Source organism: Protopterus annectens, chromosome 3.part1, assembly GCF_019279795.1.
Source record: "Protopterus annectens isolate FY-2018-M chromosome 3.part1, PAN1.0, whole genome shotgun sequence".
NCBI lineage: Eukaryota > Metazoa > Chordata > Ceratodontiformes > Protopteridae > Protopterus > Protopterus annectens.
Window position 1 is genome coordinate 1384179802 of NC_056732.1, and position 24543 is coordinate 1384204344.

Consider the following 24543-nt stretch of genomic DNA (forward strand, 5'->3'; position numbering starts at 1 on the left):
TGCTTATAAATGTGAGAAACACAATCAGTGAAACACCTAGCTAAAGTGACTTCAGACACAAACTGTCTCAATTTAGCCTTTGAAAAGGAAATAAACAACTGACCAAATTTCCTAAAATCCTTTGTTCTATGGAGATAGAACCACAGTTGTTTGTGAACATCCAACAACATAATTGACCTGGTTATTAATAACATGGGCGACCATTGCTCTACACCAATAGTCAACTCATCCCTGGTTAGATCCGACCACAAACTAATCACCTTGGAAATCCACATCCCTCCTACCCCCCCGCAAAGATAACCACCATGAAAAACTTCTCCAAAGCTAACTTTGGGCTCCTACAAAGAGAGGTAGCTAACTTCACGGCACCCATGCAAATGAAGAATAGTTGCATGACCGCCAAATCATACACCAGTGCACTGTACGAACATGTACACAAATGCATGGATCTCGCTATACCCAACAGAACCAAGATACTCTCTTCAAAACAAATGAGGCCAATATGGTGGTCCCCTGCCATAAACAAACTCTAAAACAGAAGGAGGAACCTGATGCGGAATAAGGTGAAGTCCCAAGACTGGAAAAACTCCTTTATCAGCCTCAACAAAAGGTTGAGATCCCTCATCAAATCCTCTAAAGCTAGCTATGAAAACAGAATTGCAGCAGATAGTAAAAACAACCACAAGGCCTTCTATAGTTATGTAAAGAATCTCCACGGCAATGCCCAGATTTGCTGTGAGCTACTGCACAATGGTACCTCCTATACTGAGCCAACGGATATCACCAATATACTGGCCGACAGATTCAGTGCTAATTTTACCCCTCTCCCCTCAAAGAACCAATCACAATACCAGTAGATTACCAAGGACCCAGTATTACTGTTGCACAGGTTAAAACAGTACTGTACAAGGCCAAGAATGCAGCTTCTAATTGACCTGACAATATCCCTGGCTGTGTTCTACATGAACTACAGAGTGAATTGGCACCTCATCTGTGTGCCCTGTTCAATCACAGCCTCACCTTAGGCTTTGTCCCTACCAAATGGCGCACTGCTACAGTCATCCCTCATCATAAAGGAGGAGCAACTACAGACCCCGGGAATTATCACCCCATTAGCCTGAGGAGTCTGATAAGCACAGCTATGGAACACATCATTGTGGACAAGGATATAGGGAATCTCCAGACTCTGGATCCTGCATAGTTTGGTTTTGTGAAGGGCAGATCATGCCTGCTCAACTTGGTTGACTTCTTTGAGTCAGAGCTGTGGATGAAGGCAAGGTGGTTCGTACAGCCTACCTTGATCTGGCCAAGTTCTTTGATACCATTCCCCACTCAGGAATCATAGAAAAACTCATTAAGTTATGCATCAACCCCTATATCACTAGGTGGGTTGCAAACTGGCTCACAGATAGAACCCAGAGTGTGAAAGTAGCTGACTCCAAGTCAGACTGCCGACGAGTCATGAGTGGAGTCCCACAGGGTTCGGTCCTGGATCCTCTCCTGTTTGGTATCTACTTCTCTGAAGTCCAGGTCAACACAAAGGGACTCTAGCTGACAAAGTTCACAGACAATTGCAAGATGGGAGCTATTATTAACTCCCCAAGTGATGTTGACATCCTACAGAAAGGCCACAATGAGACCAACAACTGGTGTCAGAACCATGGCCTTAAGCTCAATGCCAAAAAATATGTTGTCACCCCCCTTGGGAAAAACCTGGTTCCCTTGAATTATCACATTGATGGTAGTCCACTGAACACAGAAGGCGTTATAAGAGATCTGGGAACACAGGTTGGCAGCAACCTCTCTTTTGACCACCATGTTGCCACTGTGGTCAGAAAGTCCTTCTATGTGGCACATCTCATTACTAAGGGTTCTGCATCCAGGAAGAAAGAGGTCATTGTCTCCCCCTACTCTTCCCTCACTAGGCCAATCATCGAGTACAATGCCCCATTTGGCATGTACCTCACTAGACACCTGCAACAACTGGAGAGGCCACAAAAGTACCTCACAAAGAGGATCCTAGGCCTTAAACACTTGTCCTATATGGACAGACTCAAAAAACTCCAATCATTCTGTCTCATATCACCTACTTAGAGGTGATCTCTGCTTGACTTACAAAGCCATGTCTGACCCAGCTCTGTTAGAAATGCTACATCTAAAGAAATCCCAATCCCTCTGCACCACACATGCCAGAGACCTCAACCTCATTACCACAATCAAAAGAACATGCTGGAGGGACAGGTTCATAACCTAAAGACTGCCCATGCTATGGAACAGACTTCCCATACATGTCAAGCAGAGCACTTCACTGGCCCTCTTCAAAAGAAATCTTGATGAGTGGATGGGAAATAGAAAATTCACCCCGGGATGACTCCAGTGGCTCTACTTGACAGAGGCACTAGGAACTAAGGTTGGGTGGCACGAAACCAGGGTAATCCTATGGGCTAGGCTTGTAAAGGCTCCAGGGCCATTAGCCTAGTACACACCTATGGACCTATGAAGCATATATTCTCCTTTATTAGAGAATTTTGGAATGAAAACTGATAAATTAATGGAATAGTTAAAGGCAAATGTTGATGCTACCTTGGGGAAAAAGGAAGGATTTTTGTGGAAAGAAACTCTGTCTATATGGGGAAAAAAGGTGAGGTGGCTGGCAAGACAATGCCTGGAGTTCAGATACTCACCTGATAGATGTAACAGCAACTAGAAAAATGGTCTTCCAAGACAAAAATTTAAATTTAGCTTTTGCTGCAGGTTCAAAGGGACACTGAGTCAAAGCCTGGAGGAAGAATGTCAAATCCCAAGGAGCAGTGGGATCCTTGGAAGGTGGTCTGAGTAGGACTGCACCTTTGAGGAAGACTTTGCATAGCCTTATGGTGACCAAAGATGAATGGTCTTTTCCATTAAAATCACAGGCAGCTGTACCTTCATTGTGAAGTAACGTGCTCTATTATGGAAAGTGGGAGCCAGAAAATCTAGGACAGCTGAAATGGGTGCTGAAAAAGGATTCAGGTGTCTCTGATTGGCCCAAATAGAAAATCATTTCCATTTGCTCTTATATACCTTTCTAGTTGAGTCATTTTGGGAAGATGTAAGGATGTGTAAAACCTAAGAAGAAAGCCTGGATTGTCTAGCAATCAGAGGAAGTGCAGAATCCACATGGTTAACTTGAGGGCTTGTATGTCTGGCTGAGGTAGTCCAGACGTATGAGATAGAGATGGAGAAGGATCCAGAAACTTATCAAGTGAGGCCAGCGGAATAGCAACCACACTTCTTGAGGCCAGAATGGGGCAATTAGGATCATTTTGTTCTTCCGTTGACATGCTTTCTGTAACAATATGGATATGAGGGGAGTAGGAGGATAAGCATAAAGGAGGCCAGGGAGGCCAATCATGAATCAGAGCATCTCCTATTGATTCCCCTTCCAGGTGCATTAGGGAAAATACCTGATGCATTTGAAATTGTGGACAGAAGTGAGGATATCACGGTTGACCCCACTGATGAAAAGTCTGTTGCACCAATGAAGGATTGAGAGACCACTTGTGAGACAGTAGAATAGATCAGCTCAGTCTGTCTGCTAAAATGCTGGACTCCCCCAGAATGTGCTTTGTCAAATGAAAACAGCTGGAAGAGATCACCTAGTGCCACACCCTCACTGCCTCTTGACACAAGGGGTAACAGCAGGCTCCCCCCTGCTTGTTGATGTACCAGAACACTGACATGTTGTCTGTCTGTATAGCAATCATCCCTAGAGGTAGAATGTCCTGAAAGGATGCTAGGATGACCACCCTCATGTCTAGAACATTAATGTGAAGCTTGTCCTCTAAGGCTGATATGTGCCTTGAACTGCCTGCCCAAGTAGTGCCCCCACCCCAGCTGGGAAGCATCCATGGTCACGGTGGCCTTAGACAAGAGTAGGACAAAGGGACGGCCCTGAGAGACATCTGATGCATGAATCCACCTGGAAACATAGTCATTGAAAATCTTTGTGATTCAAATTGGAAAATTCATGCCATATTGATTTGTAGACCATTGGACTGTGAATGTTCACTACAGTACCATCATATAAAATCTTGCCAGAGGCACAAAGGTTATAGAGGATGCCATCAAACCAAGAAACAATAGTTGTTCTGCCTGACGTTGTAACACAGATAGTCTGGATTGAGGTAGTCTTGCGATTTGGGAAATGGTGTTCAGGTGAGCACCTATAAACTCCAGGAATTGAGATAGGTAGAGATGATATTTGTTATAGTTCACTGTGATGTCCAGGTGTAGAAATAGGTGGGGCAGACAGTGACTGCTGGAAGCGGTGAGAAGAGAATCATCATGTTATGTAAATACCTGGAATTTTAGCAATCTCAGGTGAGCTGTAACCACTGCCATACACTTGGTGAACACCCAGGGGGCTGTAGTGAGACCAAACGACAGGGCTGTGAACTGAAAGTGAATGGCCCCAGCCAAAAGCGAAGGTATATCCTTCACTGTCTATTTTGATCTGATAGTATGCAACGTGGAGGTCTATCAAGAACATCCAATAATCTTTCCGCAACAGACAGAGAATGGACTGAACCGTGAACATTCGGAACTTACAGTGTTGGACAAATTGGTTCAAGTGACTTAAGTGCAAAATTTGCCTGAGGTCCCAGTTTTCTTTGGCACCAAAAAGAAACTCAAATAAGTTCCAAACCTTTGCCAATCTGTTGGGACCTCTTGGATGACTCATTTTGTTAGCAGCTTTTTTTTCCCTGTGGCTGCTTCTTTTCTCTGATGAGGTGATACATCGATAATTTTTCTGGAATATGTGGGAAGAGAATGGGAAAATGGAATAATAGCCTCTGGTAATTATTTTCTGCACCCATACATCTTTGGTGATGGACATCCAGGCTGCTGGGTGCAGAGATAAGTGTCCCTGACTGCCTCCAGAATGCAGCAGTCAGGCATCCCTTCAAGAGTGCCGAAAAGGATTCTTGGGAAAAGGGCCTCTGAAGCCTTTGATCTTTGGGCCTCCTATGCCACATGGGTGAGGTTTACTATTACATCTCCCCCCCCTCTGTTGTGTGGAGATATATCTCCATAGGAGTCCTGGGGAAACCCTTGCAGTTTTCTGGACTACATATTTCTATCTCCTTTCTGGTTCAGTGAGAAGGTCCTCTAATGGGTAGAAAAACATATTCCTATGTCAGACAGAATCTTTCCATCTTGTTTGCTCCTGGAGAGAGAGATTCTCTTTAATCTTGGGTCCAAATAAGGTAGCTCCACCAAAGGGTGCATTGATGAAGCATGTCTTGAAGGGCTCCACAAAGGAGCATCCAGGCATGCTTCCTAATGATCATACCTAAACCTGCTGCTCTAGACACACTCTCCATGGCATGGGAAATGACCTGCATGGAGACATTAGACAGGGACTGAAAGGTGGCCTGTTGTGAAGAAGTGGTCTTTAATCCTCCAAAATATAAACCATGAGAGGGAGCTGGAAAGTTCCTTAGTCAAATCCCACTGGAACCTCATAATGTGTGCCAAATAATTCAGTGATCATAAGACAAAGGTCACTGAAACAAACAAATTTGCTTCCCAAATCTGTCCAAAGTCCTAGATTCCCTGTTAGGGTGATGGATAGAAGGACTTTTCTCGTCAATTTCCTTTTTGTTGGCTGCTGCTACTACCACAGCATCAACTGGGGGTTCACTGCTCTAGTGGTCATGGTCCTTAGGTGCAACTAGGTATATGTCTGGTTTTCTAGGAATGGATTCTGTCACATCTGGATCCTTCCAAGCCTGATGTAAAATGAGGGGGCAGACAGAAGGACTTTCCTCATCAAGTTCCTTTTTCGTGGCTGCAGCTACCACCATAGCATCAACTGGGGGGCCCTACTCCAGTGGAATGGACCCTAGGTGCAATTAGTACTTGTTCGGTTTTCTAGGGATGGGTTCTGTCACATTTGGATCCTTCCAAGCCTGATGTGAAATGAAGTACAATATTTTGTCTGCCAGGGACCACTCAGGTTGTAGCTGAACTGATTCCAAAAGCCTCAAGAAACACCAACTCCTAATGCAAAGGGGCTTTGGAAAACCAACCACCTTTCTACCTTGGAAGCTTGAGAATCTCTCTAAATGAGACATCCTCAAGGGGTGCTCTGGGGGACCTCCCCCTTTATCAAAGTCAGTGTCTTTCATTAAGGATTCCTGTGTGGAATCAATGTGCCTCCTCTTGCACTTACACTTCTGGGAGGCTTCCAGAGGAAGACTCAGAAGTCTGTGCAGAGTCCTGCACGAGGACTGTCTCAAGGTTTTTACCAGGTTGGCTGACCTGATGGAACAGAATGAGTAGACTCAGGACCTGGAGCAGATAGCTGAAGAGAGGGAGGACCTGAGGGGGGCAAGGATGTCCTATTTCCAGATGTATGGGGTGGTCTCTCCACTGCATTGAAGGCAGAAACCTAAGGAGAACCCAAGACTATCTAGTATGAGCCAAAGCCACTTAAACAGAACAGCCCGTGAAATGCTTGTGACCCTGCCTCGACATAGAAGACAAAGTCAAGCTATCTAATGCCACTGACCCAAGGGGAAGGTAAGGCTCCAAAGGCCTTGCAGTCAAACCCCTACCCCCAGATCTGGCACCAAAGCTATGGTGATCCCTACAGCTCAGACAAAGTTAGGGCTGGCTGGATCACAGAAGATGTTAGGGTCAACAATGGCCAAGCCTTTGGCTCTGACACAGGAAAATCCCAGCAATCCTGGATCTGATGCCTCTGAAGCAAGGAATGGATCAGAGAAGGAGTAACTAAAGGTGTTTAGGATAGTCTAAAGCTCATGGGTATGATGGGAGACAGAGACAGGAGTACTCCCAACTGAATTTGGGTCCTAAGAAACTTTATCATCATCCTGTCCACATCTGCTTTATACAGGCTCCTGGTAGACCTGAAGGATGAGGAGGTAGATGGATGTTTAGAAGCTCTACATGGTGTGTCTTGTAGGACTGGAGAATGTAGCCTTGATGGTATGAGCTCCAGAGAAAATTTTGGTTGTCTTTGAGAAAGAGACATTGCTGAAGACAATGTAAGATCCATAGAAGTGGATGAATCTTTGGACTAATGAATTTTGGCAGGTGGAGCCAAAGCTGGAGTGAATGAGGACAGTAGTCAGGGGAGTACTTCCTTGGCTCACTAGGCTTTCCCTTTCTTCCCCTGAGATTTTTCTGCTGGCTTCTTGGCAGAGGGGGATGCTCCAGACACTGAAGAAGTATCAGCTTGTTTCTATGTTCAACCAAAACTCTGTGGTCGAGGTCCAAACAAATATCAAATTCAATATCAAGATGCCCTGCTACTAGACAATACACACATTCTGAATTGGGATCAGAGTTGGTAATCTTATATCCAGAAGAAGAACATTTCTTAAACTGAGTGGGTTTGTCTGACACGGTGATCGAGGAAGCAATGATCAGAAAACACAACACAGCAAATTAACAACTCAGGAAATACAGCAGATCAAGAAAGAGACACTGATGTGACAATACTAGCAGTAGTAACCAGAAGTGAAACAGAGAAATGCAAATTTTAAAATTTTACAATTCACATGATTATATTTCAGATACTGTGGTGGTGGTGCTGCTGTAGAGTTGTTGCTTCACAGTAAGACATTGTCCTGTTCGATTCTCAGCTAGAGCGTCTTCTGTGTGGAGACATGCGTGAACGGGCGTACCTTCGTTGAAGGTTGTGCGTCAGGGCTGGCAACTCGGCACGTAAAAATCTACTGCCAGTCATTAGCGGACCGGAGTTCCGCTGTGGCGACCCCTAACCGGGAAAAGCCGAAAGACACAACAACATGATTATATTTCAGGTTTACATCATGGTGGAAATGCTGTGAGGTAATGACAGTAAGGGTAGGGAATTGTATGGGAGTTAGGAGGTGTTAGTAGTTCAGAGAGTAATGATAAAGGTTGAGAGGCCCTTATGTGATGTGATTTTTTTTTTCGGGACAATAAGAACTATGAAATCCTAATATTATAATCCTCAACTATTTACAAGAAAACAGTAGTTAAAGAGTGGCAGGGCATGAATATGAGCCAAAATCAGATATGTTCTGTAAAATTACAGACAGGTAAGAGGTATACTACTCTGATTTATAGGTTTTGCATCCATTAACACTCATTTTCTAAACAACAAGAGCTATCAACTCTAATGACAGTAATCCTCAGTAATTTATGTGAAAATGAAGAATTTATGAAAGGCCTGGCAGTTAGTGCAGAGGATTAAGGATCCAAGCTCTTATGGAGCTGCTTTCTGTAGTCAAGGGCACAGGGTCTGGACCCTTCTATCTCCATTTGCCTGTTGTGTGACTCTGAGCAAGTCACTTAACCAGATAATGCTCCTGAGTTGTCCCTGAAAGGTAGGCTACTAAAAAGTAGGACATAATATTTTCTGAAACTGTAATACCTTGCAATAATACGAATTATGAAACTATAAATACAGAGCATTGCAAGAATACCCTTGTGAAAACCAGATTACTTCTGACTTCCCATGGTAAATGGCAACACACACAGTCCCAGTAGTTGAAAGGTTGCTTCCTAAGACTTCGTTTTCACACCATTCATGAAAACGTAATTGATACTACTTCTTCCTCTTCTCCTTCTCTAGTGGTTTAAGAAATATAATGCTTGTTTGCAGTCATAAGTATACACAAACATAAGCCATTAAAGTATATTGGTCATGTTCTAATGCAAGTATTAAGAAACATACCTTTGGAGTTAGATATAACCTCCTTGTCATATATAAGCAAAAAGTGTGCTGTTTTTATATTTTAATTTGTTGGTAAGGATAGCCCCTAAAAGTTTTTCTTAGAGCTGAATATACTTGCCATGGCATCATAAAAGACTGAACCCACAATGCATCACTACCTAAATTAATGTATAAACTATTGTATTTACATGTTTAATGCAACAAACATAGTTTTTTTTTCCTGGAAAGGTAAGTTCTCAACTAGTTCTTACAGACGGAACATCTCACATTGAAAGTTATCACACAATGATGCGGTAGTGAAACCACAATGTAAACAAAATGCAGCTCTTCAAAAGAGGAAAGTTATTTTAATTACCCTCTATCATTTGCAGCTGTACATAAACCTTTGCTCAGTGGCTACCATGATATCATTATGAGTCTGTGTGGTAACAGAGAAAAACAGAGTAAACAGAAACTAAAAGTCAAACAGCACACTATACTCCATTAGTTTTTTGTAATTTTTTTTTTTGAAAAATCACTTATAACTTTCTCACAAGAAATACAACAGGAGAAGAAATCCATTGTAAAAACAAAGACCCTTCCTAACATTACCAATAAACATTAAAAACAAACAATCTGATTTTATAAGTAAAAAAAAAATCTAAAAACAAACACAATAGGTCTGTAGCACTGTCACAGAACAAACACTTGCCAACTATGCTACTTCTACAAACACAAAAAATTTTAACACTATTGAGATATATATATATATATATATATATATATATATATATATATATATATATATATATATAGGGTCTATAGCAGTTCACCAAAATGGCTGAAGTTCAAACACCATATGTTCGAACTTCTAACCACGAAGTGCAAAAATATCAAAGTCTTAGAACAGCGATTTTTTTCCCAGGGAAAAAAATCACTGTTTCAAGAAACACACACACAACACAAGCACACCAAAAAAACAGCAATCCACACAAATACACTTAAAATTCTACATCTAACCCTACACTAAACTGTACATACACTACTATCTATCCATTTACCTTAACCCAAACCCTATGGTCCGTCACTATCGCACACTCACTTGACTTGCGCCTAACCCTAACTCACCTATCCCGCCCTAACCCTAAAGTCCGTCACTATCGCACACCCACCTCACCCGCGCCCTAACCCTAACTCACCTAACCTGCACCCTAACCCTAACGTCCACACAATTGCACACTTACCTGAACCCGACCCGTAACTTTCCACCACAGTCCTGAAAATCGCAAAGCCACAGAAACAGCCCACCAAATTCTTTCCCTGAGAAAGAAATTGGTGTTCCGCGGCTTCGCGATAATCAGTGTTCGAACTTAATAGTTCAAACATATGGTGTTCGATCGTCAGCCATTTTGACGGACTGATATAGACCCTATACATATATATATATATATATATATATTTATATATATATATATATATATATATATATATATATATATATATATATATATATATATATAGTAAATATAAAAAGTGTACACACCCCTGTTAAAATGCCAGGTTTTTGTGATATAAAAAAATAAGACCATAATAAATCATTTAAAAACTTGTCCCACCTTTAATCTGACCTATAACCTGTACAATTCAGTTGAAAAACAAACAAATCTATTAGGGGAAAAATATAAAAAAATTTTAAAAAAAAGTACAATACGCTGGTTGCATAAGTGTGCACACCCTTAAACTAATACTTTGTTGTTGTGTGCAGACCCTTAAACTAATACTTTGTTGAAGCAACTTTTGATTTAATTACAGCATTCAGTCTTCCTGGGTACACACCTGCCACAGGTTCATAGGTGTGTACTAGGCTAATGGCCCTGGAGCCTTTACAAGCCTAGTCCATAGGATTATCCTGGCATAATGCCAACCGACCTTAGTTCCCAGTGCCTCTGTCGAGTTAAGCCACTGGAGTGTTCCCTCGGGTGAATTTTCTATTTCCCATCTACTCATCAAAATTTCTCTGATTAACCCCACATAAAGTTCAGCTGTCCTAGTAGGATTTTCCTGACATTTACTCAGTTGCCTGCTACAGCAAAAGCCAATGCTCACAGAGAGCTTACAAAGCATCAAAGGCATCTCATTGTTGAAAGGTGTCAGTCAGGAGAAGGGTACAAAAAATTTTCCACAGTATTGGATATACCATGGAACACAATGAAGACAGTCATCAAAAAGTGGAGTAAATATGGGACAACAATGATGTTGCAAAGAACTGGACATCCCTCCAAAATTGCTGAAAAGACAAGATGAAAACTGGTCAGGGAGGCTGCCAAGAGACCTACAGCAACATTGAAGGAGCTGCAGGAATTTCTGGCAAGTACTGGCTGTGTACTACATGTGACAACAATCTCCTCTATTCTCCCTATGTCTGGACTATGGGGTAGGGTTGCAAGATGGAAGCCTTTTCTTACACAGAAAAACATCCAGGCCTGGCTAAAATATGCAAAACAATACATCAAGTCTCCCAAAAGCATGTGGGAAAATATGTTATGGTCTGATGAGACCAAGATTGAACTTTCTGGCCACAATTCCAAAAGGTACATTTGGCGCAAAAACAACACTTCACATCATCAAAAGAACACCATCCCCATGGTGAAGCATGGTGGTGGCAGTATCATGCATTGGGGTTGCTTTTCTTCAGCTGGAACTGGGTCTTTAGTCAATGTGGAGGGAATTATGAACAGTACCAAATACCAGTCATTTCTGGCCCAAAACCTTCAGGTGTCTGCTAGAAAGCTGAAGAGGAAGAGGAATTTCATCTTTCAACATGACAATGACCCCAAGCATACATCCAAATCAACAAAAAAATGGCTTCACCAGCAGTTAAAGTTTTAGAATGGCCCAGCCATAGCCCAGACCTAAATCCAATAGAAAATCTGTAGGGTGACCAGAAGAGGGCTGTGCACAAGAGATGTCCTCGCAATCTGACAGATTTGGAGCACTTCTGCAAGGAAGAGTGGGCAAATATTGCTAAGTCAAGATGTGCCATGCTGATAGACTCCTACCCAAGAAGACTGAATATTGTAATTAAATCAAAAGGTGCTTCAACAAAGTATTAGTTTAAGGGTGTGCACACAAAAAACGTATTAGTTTAAGGGTGTGCACACTTATGCAACCAGTGTATTGTACATTTTTCATTTTTTATATTTTTCCCTGAACAGATTTGTTTGTTTTTCAATTGAATTGTACAGGTTATAGGTCACATTAAAGGTGGGAAACGTTTTGAAATGATTTATTGTGGTCTCATTTTTTTAAATCACAGAAACCTGGCATTTTAACAGGGGTGTGAACATTTTTTTATATCCACTATGTATACATGTGTGTATATATATATATATATATATATATATATATATATATATATATATATATAATATATATATATATATATATATATAATATATACCATACACACACACATAAATTATATATCTTTTTAAAAATCTTTATTGAATTATTACATATGACATAGGCAAACATTCATTTATACACAAGAAAACAAACCATGTTAACATGCTCACATCTATACAATTATCATCATTACATTATCTAAATCAATCAATTCATGCCTTCCCTTTAACCCCACTCCTCTTCCAAAACATTATTCTGCATGTGTTGCTCTCACAATGTCCATTTTTTCTATGTAATTTGCTCCTACCCTTCCCTAAAGATCCAACCTCCAGTTCTTTCATCTCCATTACTATAACAACTACTTCAGATACAGGTGGTTTAGACTTTGATTTCCATTTTCTAGTAATTTCTTTTTTGGCAACCACCAAAATTAAACTTCACAAGATCTTACTATATCTATGCAATTCAGATCCTGTAACCCAGCTAAGAAAAAAATCATTTCCTTAATTACACCATTTGCTTACCCAAATGTTCTGGCAGAGTACTCTGTAAGAAATCTTTAAAGTCTATCATTTCATTACTCTCCCAAAACATATGCTGCCAGCTTTCTCTTTCTTCCCCATCACACCTCCATCATTTGTCATCTACCCAAGGAAAAAAATCTTTGAAGTTTGCTTGGGGTATAATAATACCTATGCAAACACTTACAAGCAAAAATCATGAATCTTCTAGACATTGCATATTTGGGAGCTGTATATATGTCCTCCCACTGTTACATTATGAATTGCTTATCCAATCTTTCTTGCCAATCTTTCTAACCACCTCTTATTGATCCCTATAGTTAGTGTGCAATAGTTTATATGCCCTCCTAATTATCCCTTTTTAACAGCAGCTTCTGATACAGATTCAGCTAAAAACTCTACCAGAGCATGTCTTTCACTTAGGGTTCCTCTATCCTATATCATGGTATCATGGTCTTTGCCTGTAGTCTGATATCAATCTCTGACAGGGAACACAGTCTCTAGCCTGTAGTCCAATTGTCTCCTTGGCCTCTTCCCACTCTGTTATGTTTCTGTCATTAGTTATTTGCTCCTAGTATCTTGGTTCCTTTGCCAATTTTCTCCAATAAATTTTAGCCCCTTCTTGCCTATTCTCTGTACCCCTAATAGCAGTCATCCCTATATAGGCAGAATCTCCTTTCTCCATTCATGTATTGGCTTAGTTTTTAAAATACTTTCTTTTACTTTACAAATGTAATATTCTGCATGGCTGTTGATAGTCTACTAAACGATCACCATCTAAAATTTCACTCTACCCTTATTTCTTGAATTTCATCCCTGCTTCATCATCATCATCCCTTTCCACTTTGAATTACACCTTTCTGCTTGTGTTATGTACAAGGTCCTTAATTGTGTATCTCTAAAATATATCCATTCAAATAAGGTAATCTGAAATCACCTTGTTCTACTGGAAAGATCAACTTATATCATTTGATGCTTACTCACTTTCCCCAGATAAAATCCTTCAACTCTTCATTAACTAATGTCCACAACTTCTCCTATTAGTGATAAAAATATGCCTAACCTGTATATAAAACTAAACCATTTCTTGTTTGTGTACAAAGTTTACAGCTATAACCTTTGTTTTGTCTTCATTAATTGTATATCCTGAAATGACTTGAAACTGTCTCAGAATGTTCCACAACACTGAGATGTCCTTTTCTGGTTTTATCAGTAATATCTTCTGCAAATAAAGCCACATTTTCTTGATTATCTTACCAATTATATCCTTAAATTCCTTAGTCCCTTATTTTCTTTGCCAATTGTTTTAATTATAGCGCAAACAACAAAAGGGAAAGAAGGCACCCTTGCTGGTTTCTTTGTTCAGACATAACTTATCAGACAGAACCCTTCCTGCTTTAATTTTTGCCTCTAACCCATCATATATCCTTCTAATTAACCTTATTGTTGCATCAGGGAATGCAAAGGGTTCCATTGCCCTACTCATAAAATTCCATCTTTCGCTGGTGAATGCATTTTCTGCATCAAGACTCAACAACAGCAGTATTTTCTTGCATTCTGCTTCCCTCGTGATCATCATTCTTCTATTAATGTTGTCAAAAAATACATTAATCCATATCTATTATTTTTGGCAACACCTTTGCCATTCTTTTAGCTATTACAAATACAAACAATTTCTAATCATAAATTAAAAGTGAAATGGGACTATGTGAAGCTGGGTCTGATGAGTCTTTACCACCTTTAGGTACTACAGTCACCACAGCTTTCTTCTAAGATGTTGGTACTTCCCCTCTTTTTATAATACTGTTAAACAAAACCTTTCAGATCTTTATCACTTTCTTCCCTCCTAGCTTCCAAACTTCCACGGGAATACCATCAATTCCTGGAGACTTTCCTGCAGATTGATTATCTGTCAGCATACTGTTTTCATCTCATCTCCTCCTATCTTAACTGTTAATTGTTGAGCCTCATCTACTTCTAACCCTGGCAAAGCTAACTTTTCTATGAATAATTCCATTTGTGTTTTTTCTTGATTTCCACATTCTTCTGCTTTATACAGATTTTCATAAAATCTCCAGAACATCTCTAATACCTGTAAAGGATCTCTGGTTAATTTTCTTGTTATAGGCTTCCTAAGTTTGACAACAACCCTTTCTAATTTTTGTTTCCTAACTCATTGTGCTAAAAAAATTTGTGCTCTGTAGTTATCCAAAAAAAAACAGTTGCCTAACTTTCTAAAGTCACACATATTATCTAGATATTCACTTATTTTATCTTTAGCACACTGCAGTAGCACCTCTTTTTTGGCAATGGTTTAACTCTTGTTAGCCCCTCTAAATAAATATTGTGACTTCTTTATAATATCTCTTTTTCTTTTATTTGTGCCCTGTTTTTAAATTCCACTTTAATTTTATCCAACTCACTAGCTATAACTTCTGAAGAAATGTCTATCTTCCCTAATAATTCAAGAATAATTTCACTACCCATGCCTTAAATTCCTTTCTTTTTTAACAGGTAGGTGGGGAAACACCAGTGTCTCACTTGTACTTCATTACCCTGTATTTTTATCCTTGTTATTGGTGCATCATCTGGAATAGTCATTAGATGTGTATCAAAGATTTCAATTAAATGCACACATTCCTGTGAAATACAATTTTTATCTAGTCTAGCCCTGTTATTGTACCTTGGGGAATACTGGGTAAATTCTCTCAGAGTTCCATACCAAATATTTTCATAAATTTCTTCAGAAATCTACCTTCTTTTGTTATATGGTTTCCCAGAAACATCCTTGTTGCAAATCAAGTTCCATTCCCCAACTTTAAGTAATATTCCCTGGTGAAAGCTGATTATTTCTCCTAAAGTTTTCTTAAACTTCATAATAGCAGTTTTAGGTGGAATATAAATATATGCCAGGGTAATTTTCCTCCCTTGCCAGTAGCCCCTTACTACCACAAACCTACTATTAGTGCGTTTTTTCTTCTTCTATCACTAATGTAGCTCTTCCAGAAATTATTATAAGTACTCACCTTTTCCTTTGTCTCTGATATTCTGCAGAATATCCTCCTGAAATACTTTCTTTATCAAATTCACATGCTTATTTCTTTCCAAGTGTGTATCCTGCAACATTGTTATTTGCACTCTGAGTTTCTTAATAATTCAATATTCTTTCCTTTTTGTCTATATCTTTTCTCATTCCAAAATAATAGGTTTACTGTAGCCATTATGGTAAAACATTATTATTCTGACCTATTATATATGACGCCTTTTTTAACTATCTGTTTCCAGCTTTTGTGTTACACGCACCCATTAATGTGTGGCAGGTTGATCTTTTATATAGCTGTTTTATGTCATCTCCATTTGAACCTATGTCAGATATTACAAGAGTTTCTGTTGTAATAAAAACCCTAAAAAAAAAAACACATCCCTATAGCCTATTACTGTAAACAAACACACAAAACTATGTACATTTTGAAATAATGAAGTTTAACCCCCTAGACAGTATCAATTGTCCCAAATTTATTTGTTTGGAAGCATTCTCCAGGCCCATGCTACTGACCATCTGGCAAATCACTCCTGTGGTCCCAGCCATGTGTTTGCCACCTGTTGTTCAATCTATATAGTCAAAATTAATTTTTCATCAGTTCAAACCATATGGATGCAGTTAAAAAATAGTTTATAGTAGTATAATACAGACGCTTAATGCAGCTGTAAGACAGATTGCATAGTGAAAAATAATTTATACAGTATTTACATTAAAAAGGAATTTATACAAACAGTTACATTATGTACAAGAATATTCATTCACACCAAGTGTCTGCCTGTCATTATAAGCTGCAGACCTGTCAGAAAAGCATGTGCACATCGATTAATTTAGTAGGTGCTGCCTGAGTTTTTTTTTTTTTTTTTGGAATATTTGAAGATTTTCTAAGCTTATTATATCAGTAGGTACTTGGTTCCATGCAGCTGGTGCTGTCCTAAAGAGGGCTTTTTCTCCTATGGCTAGTTTATATCTACGTCTGGTCAATGTAAGTGCACTTCCTTGACTATTCCTTAGGGAGTAGTTTTGTTCCCCTGTTTTGATAGATATTTGAGAGGTGGGCAGTATCCACATTTTAGAATTTTGAAGGTTGGTATATTAAGAAGAAAGATAGTTATGATAGTGACTGGCAATCAGTGAGCCCTTTCATATAAGTTACAGTGATATCAGTTTGTATCTGCAAACAAATCTGATCTTAGTGTTTTATTATCAGCTATTTAATTTTTTTGTGTACTTTTGCAGAATGAAGGGTAATAATGAGAATGGCATATTCAGTCTAGCTATCAGGATATTTCTGGCCACAGCCATTCTTGCAACTTGTGATAGAAGGTAAGAGACAATATTATTATTTTAATTTTTGTAAAACTCTGGTGGCAATTCTGTCTGTATGTATGTTGAAGTTCATTAAGAAATGCAGTGCTACCCTAAGATATTTTCATTCCTTAACATTTGGTATACTATTCACTTTTAAATCTCTTATGCATAAGGAAAGAAGTGATGCCAGTTTCTTTGCTGTAGAAAACAGCAAGATATTTGTTTTGGTACTGTTAATTTGGAATTTATTGTTGTGGAGTCAGTGACAAATGTTAGTGAATTGAAACTGCGTTGTTTGTTGCAGTAACTGGCAGGTTTTAGACCATCAAGAAGAAGGCTATCATCTGAGTGCATAATCAATTTTAGTTTGGGCAAACCATGAGAGATGTCATTCAGAAATAATGAGAACCATAGAGGTCCTAGGACTGAGCCTTGACAGACTCATATGTTTAGTGTACTTGTATCAGATGGCATGTTCTTAGCAAAGATTTGAAATGGTTCTGCCATGTATTGTGCAAATAGTTTTTAAACCAGCATATATTTTTTACAAAAATCAAGTTTTTGAAATTTATTAAGTAAAAGACAATGGTTTACTGCTTCAAATGCATGTGTCATATCTACAAATACACCTGCTGTAATGAGGTCAACATTAATGAATTATCATTAATGAAGAGTCACTGACAAAGCCAAAAATAATGGGAGACAAAGGCCCACAAACCAAAGACAATTTTTAAATACTACTCTTATACACATAGAAAGTTGCTAGAATATCAAGTTTTGCACTAGGCTGGATGTTCTTAAGGATATGAAGCTTGAAACTCAAAAATATACCATTGCTTAGTGAGTTTAATCTTCAACAATTTACAATAAAATTACAAATTTTATGAGGGACAAACCAAAATCATGATACAAAAAAATCTGGACATTCGGTGAAACTCTGGACAGTTGAGAGGTGGTACCACATAGCCTGTGCGATGAGGTATATGAGAGTTTTCAGCACAAGGTCTATCTCATTGGCATGTTGGACAGGTACATGTCTGCCTCAACTGAACCTCTGCATTTGGGCCAGCTCCATTCTCATGACTGCCACTCCTCTGCCACCATGGTGAGCACACCCCACTGGTCAGGCAGGTTATCTTCACAGACTGTTACCTAATCCACTCCACATACCATTGGGGTGCCTGGGAGAACATGAAGCAGGCATCAATAAAGACATGGAGTACTTGGTGGTCAGGGACATGCCACAGCCCGCCAGTCACAGTCTTGGGGTATGCTGTTATTTCTGCCAGTGGGTGTTGTTGCTTGTGTCATTCCTTGAAGGGGACATCCACAGTCTGCATCCTTCCCATCTGAGTTTCCACAGCACTTGTTCGTATGTTAGTTACTATGCATGTGGACCAGGACACCATTGAGAAGCCTAGCCCAATTTCCCAATTGCCCCAAAGCACTGTATGGTTAAATTACTTACTTATGTTCATATAGTAGGCAAACCAAAGGCTGAGGGAATTATACCATATACCTCAAGAAGCAGCCTGTTAATAGTTCAGTTTTAATCTTATGTGCTAACTGCCAAACTGTTATATACAGAGAGAGTGAGAGAAAGGGAGAGAAAGAGACACACACACACACACACACACACACACACACACACACACACACACACACACACACACACACACACACACACATAGTGCAACTGCACCTACATGAGATGTGCCCCTGGTACACTTACCCAGTAATGCAGGACAACCACCTTACTCAGGAAATACCACCTTTTCCCTTCACAGTAAACTTTTAGTTGTTTTATTTGCTGTTTTAATGTTAATCTGTGTATTATCACTGTGTTTTGTGTAATTTTATGATTTTTATGTAACTTGAATAGTTATAGACATTTTAATAAACTATGAACGTGAATCTGAATTTTAATCTTATAACTCTATACCTCCCAGGGTTAACCATCTATTAGCAGGAAATCTCCTCAACTGTTATTTATGGCTATCTTTTACTGTGTCCTCCTTGAAGAAGATAGTACGGTTATGTAAAGTACATAACATAACACTAGATCCATGAGGAGAGGGAGAGGTCACTGCAACAATAAAGCTTCCATTCCTCTTGGAGACTGTACAACTTATTGTTCCGATTTTACAATATAGCAATTGTTTCTCAGTTTATAATTTGTACTAATACTTTTACTGCATATTCTTGTTTAAGTATATTTCTGTTATGTTGTAACTGCATGTTTACTATTGAAACGTGCAACCCACTTGTTTGTACAAAGTTTCAAAGTTTTCCTGCATAGCTATTCAGTACAATTTACAAGTGCTGTTTAGCAGTAGAAGTTGCCTGTCACAAGCACACTTCTCTATGGGAGATACATGCCTATACAACTGATGAGAGTGACTTTCATAGCAGAATATATAAGGGTATTTTGAAGCCACTTTCATGAGTACTTCCATGGCACAGAATGTGTTGATTCTTTATATGGGGTGGCAAGTTGTATTTTTTCTGAAAGAAATAAAGCCAGGAAACAGCATAAATATGGTAGATGAATCAAAATATTATGATCTGCTTCACCTTCAAGATATCCTGTTACATCAAATGTTTTACATTCTATCATTCTTATCATTAATGTTGAGGACAAAATAGAATTTTTTTCACAGGCAGATAAAGGCACACCACTTCCATATTTCTGACATGCTGTTCTGTTTATGCAATAGTTACAAAACTAAAATCAGTCAAAATGTTAAGCTAATAGTTGTGCCACAGTTAAACCATGTCAGAACATGTATCACAATCACCACTGCTGTGGCTGTTACAAGAACTTTTGCAAAGCAAATACTCTTCATGTGAAATAGCCGGGCTTTTGCGTTCAGCAAAATTACTGTAAACATTGAATTACTGTAAGTTTATTTACAGATTTATGCATGTACATAAGTATAGTTTTATTCTAAGGCACAGGAGGCAATCATTTAACATTTTTCTAAGCTTTAAATTATGGAAACTGTCCATCCAAATATATATTATGGCTGTTAAGCAATTTTGTTATTTGAATATATGTGCTCTATGCATTGTCCTAACTTCTACTGTATTTTTTGCCATTATGTGAAGCTCTGTATAAATTACATCCATTTTTATTACTGTATCTTGATATAGCTTGCTGATTAATTTTTCAAGCCTTTGAATCCATTATATATTGGATGTCTTTGCTGTTCTTAGCTAGCTTTTTAAGTTATCTCATGTATCCATTTGTAGTACTGTATGCATGTTTATGTATTAATGTGCAGCTTTTCTGTTTACTTGGAGCCTTACTACCTGAATATCCCTTTAAAATGGCTCTTCCCATTAATGGCTAATCCAGTTAGCAAAATATATGCGTGTAAATATCTACAACTGTATCTATTACTTTCTATATCTATCTGTGCATGTGTGTGTGTATCTATCTATCTATCTATCTATCTATCTATCTATCTATCTATCTATCTATCTATCTATCTATCTAAACAGATAGATAGACAGATAGAAAAATAGATAGATACACACATACACATATACATACTGCAAATAAACAGAGAGAGAGGTATGTTTGAAGACTAAGATATATGTCATTCCATATCCCAAGCTTATGACTTACATCTTAGTTGCCAATGTGATGCTTTCTACCTCAAGCCCTGCCTTCCTCATTTTAATTTAGGTTTGCTTAAAGCATAAACTGTCATATCTGTTCCCATGCTAAACTAAATGCCATGAGGTGAAAGGACACCAGACAAATACTTCATGTTATTCATACCCAGTAACGTTTTGGCAACTGTAGTGTCACTGTAAAATAATTCACTGGCCACATGTCACTAAAGGAAACATAATGGACATTTAACAAACTCTCCTGAAAAATTCCAGGACAAAATTTCAAATGGTGGCTAAACAGTGGCATTAATTGTCTCCATGAGAAAGAATTCTCTGTTAGTGCAGAATTAACTTTTGGGCCATTTTTATATTTATCTATTACTGCAGAAGCATGTACTTATTTCTGATTTCCCTATCATTATAGCTATATATATGGGTATAGTAGAAAATCAAATACACCCAATGTTGGCACCCATAATGATGTAAAAAACCAACAAGAAACTACACTTGCATTGAGAAACAGCCTCTGTATGCAAAATTTAAATACAAAAAATATATATAAATAAAACATTGAGGGGATTCATAAATATGTGCACACACAGATATAAGTCATAGATAACCCTTTCTCACAACATCAACAGGGGACTGAGTTTTGGAATGCTGTGGTAATTCACAACTACAACATGAAATTCATTATTTTCAAATTTGATTGTACTCGCATTTTAGCAGCAAGTAGCTTTAGGCAGTACACAGATGTTCTAAACCATTATGCTCAAATTGAGCTGGCTATTAACTCCCTTCCATGTTTAAATTATATTTACCATCTCTTGTTACAGAAAATTAAACAATAGCCAAGCAAACCCAGACCTATATGTACAACTGTGTGTTTATTATGATTAATTTACAGCTTTCCAATAAAAGCAACAGGAAATATATTGAAATTAAAAAAATATTATTTTAACTGCTTATTTTTCACATTTTCCAAATGCACTCACTTGAGGTATGGCATTTAGCTAGACTTCATCTTATCTGTAGCCTGTGACAAAGAATGAGTCATGCATAAAAATGACATTCTACCATCCCTTTCATGACAGCTCATATTTCTAACCTAACAGTGTGTGTGTGTGTGTAAACATACATACATATATATATATATATATATATATATATATATATATATATATATATATATATATATATAGATATATAGATATATAGATATAGATAAAGAGTTAGCTATAGATATAGGTGTGTGTGTGTGTGTGTGTGTGTGTGTGTGTGTGTGTGTGTGTGTGTGTATGTATTACCATCCTCAGCTCACCCTCACTAAGATTAACATCTGAAAGCAAATATGTTTGTCAGTTAAAATTAATTTAAAAAGTTGCAGGTGTTAACACTCTCAGCAGTTTAAAACCACAACATGCTCTTGACACCAATTTTGCTCTTAAGTTGACTTTCAGCTTTTCCCGGTTAGGGGTCGCCACAGTGGATTACCAGTCTGCTATTAACTGGCAGTGGAGTTTTATGGTGTCGAGTTACCAGCCCAGCGGACAACCTTCAGAAAAGGCACACACACACACTCACATACCTACCTGCATGTCTTTAAAGTTCGATTGACCACAGGGAGGACATGCAGACTCCACAAGGAAGGATCTGCAGCCAAGAATTGAACCGAAGATCCTCTTGCTGTGAGGCGACAAAGCTAACCACTGCACCACCGTGGCCATATACCAATTTTGCTCTTAAGCAGGCTGGGTTAAGAAAACAGCCTACAGAACAGGATTTTCTATATGGCTCCTCCCTTAAGAGTGAAGGAGCAGAAAACATTCATTAATGATTGCTACTGAAGAAAATAAGATGGACCTTTCTGGCAGTACTGTGCAAAACAAGTTTTCATACCTACACCTACCTGCTTGCCAGTCAGCCTTAATGCAGCTATGAATCACTGCAGGAGTCAACAACTGCTGCTTATTGGTAAACCATTTCTACAAGATTAAGATTACATTTCTGAGGGTAGTTATTACTGTACCTGTGAGTTGGTGTCCTTGCATCCGTAAAAGGAAGTCTTCATCTCATTAGGAAAAGGCTTCACAAATAGACTTGGCTATACATTCTGCTTTCTGGCACTCTGTTTTATTCAGGAGTTGTCCTGAGCTATACATTCTGCTTTCTTGCGATCTGTTTTTTAATTAGCTATCCTGTGCTGGCAGCTGTCATACGACTAGTTTCACTTTCAGTGCACATTCTCTTGGGAGGAGGGACAGACAAACAAATGACAGCCACTGCGCAGTTTCATTACTGTGTACAAAAACACATTTTATGCTCTTTATTGCCAGGGACAATGTAGGTTTAGTCATAGGATATATCAAGAAAGGAAGGAAATAAAGCAATTCCTCTTTCTGAAAGACCGATTTGAAAATATTTCTCTCTAACAAAACAGATATAGCATGAAACAAAAATAAATTAAAAAAATGTATCTTTTTTTTTTAAATCCAACAATAGTACAACATTTAATTTTCATGCCAAGGTATTGCTTGTAATCAGCTTAGCCGAATGGATGTGTAATTGCAATGACTAGGTCAGGTGGGAAAGCAAGCAGCTGTATCAAGGCTCAGACATCCCATTTACTGTGTTTATTCTCCGAGTGACTCTCTGTTCCTTGGAGTATACTTGTCTCTTTATTATGGAAAAAGTCTGTGCTGATACTTTTTTTGTATTCTTCCATTTGTGTCCTACTTTGAAAGAGAGTCAGTGTTGCTTATATCACAATAAATTCTTCAGTTGTCAGTGTTTTATTATGTGACATTCATTCTCTGGAAATGACAGTGTAGTCATCTGGTAAAGGAAGCTGAAGTACTGTATAAGGCACTCACAAACTTTTACGGACTAGTTTACAGCTGTTGGATAGGCTGGACATGTGGAGTGATGTCAAGTTTGAAAGCAATTAAACTTGTTTCCTGCTCCATCGCAGAATAAGGTACAAATATCCTAAAACTTTACAACTAAAATCATTAGAAGTCTTCACCATAACTGAGTTATACACAAATGATTAAGTACAAATTGTCATTATAATATTGCTTTTTACATACTGTAAGAAACCTGTGATCCTGCCCTGAGTTTTGTGCTGATGGTTCTAATCATTAACTGTTGTCAGTGATGCTGGAACTCCTCCAGTTACAAACCTCTCTGAGCTAGGCTGACTCTAGAATGAAAGGAATATGCTGCTGAAGTTGTGTTCCCATTTCTGCAGTGGTTAGCATTGCCGCCTCACAGCAAGAGGTTCTCCGGTTCAATCCTCGGCTGGGGTGCCTTCTGTGCAGAGTCTGCATGTCCTCCCTGTGGTCGCATGGGTTTCCTCTGGGTGCTCCGGTTTCCTCCCACATTCCAAAGACATGCTGTAGGTGGATTGGACACTCTAAATTGGCCCTAGGTGTGAGTGCGTGCATGTGTGTGCCTTCTGTGGAAGGTTGGGTGCCGGGCTGGCAACTCGACACCGTAAAAACTCCACTGGCAATCATGAGCGGACAGGTGATCCACTGTGGCGACCCCTAACCGGGAAAAGCTGAAAGAAGAAGAAGAGTATCGTGGCAGTAGTATTGCAAATATAAACTATCACATGATCAGGGACAGTAAGTCTTGGTACAATAAAATCTTAGAAAGAATTTCATAATAAATGTCTACCGTGCAAGGATTTTCATTAGTGCTGGCTTCCCTGTTATTGGTGATGTGTTTTTTTTCGGCTTCTACTTGCCTACTACACTTCCAGAATGGGTAGACATACAGTTTTGTGATGGCCATTGAGGAACAACTGGATGAAATTTCATCTTCCTTAGTCACTGGATCACAAGTGTCAGAATGTTACCTTTGTGCCAAAGTACAGCAACCTTGAAATCGATTATAGCAAGTCCAAAGCTATAAGGGACAAATCCGTG

The 24543-nt window shown here is 38.8% G+C and overlaps 1 protein-coding gene across 1 annotated transcript in view; it reads right to left on the bottom strand.

Annotated features, from left to right (window-relative positions):
* Positions 1–22868, bottom strand: part of LOC122797783 (ras-related protein Rab-10-like) — a 521687-nt gene extending 498819 nt beyond the window's left edge. Inside the window, exon 1 of the mRNA XM_044066304.1 lies at positions 22641–22868. The gene's annotated coding sequence lies outside the window, so the exon portion shown is untranslated. The remainder of the gene's footprint in view (positions 1–22640) is intronic.
* Positions 22869–24543: the final 1675 nt, after the last annotated feature.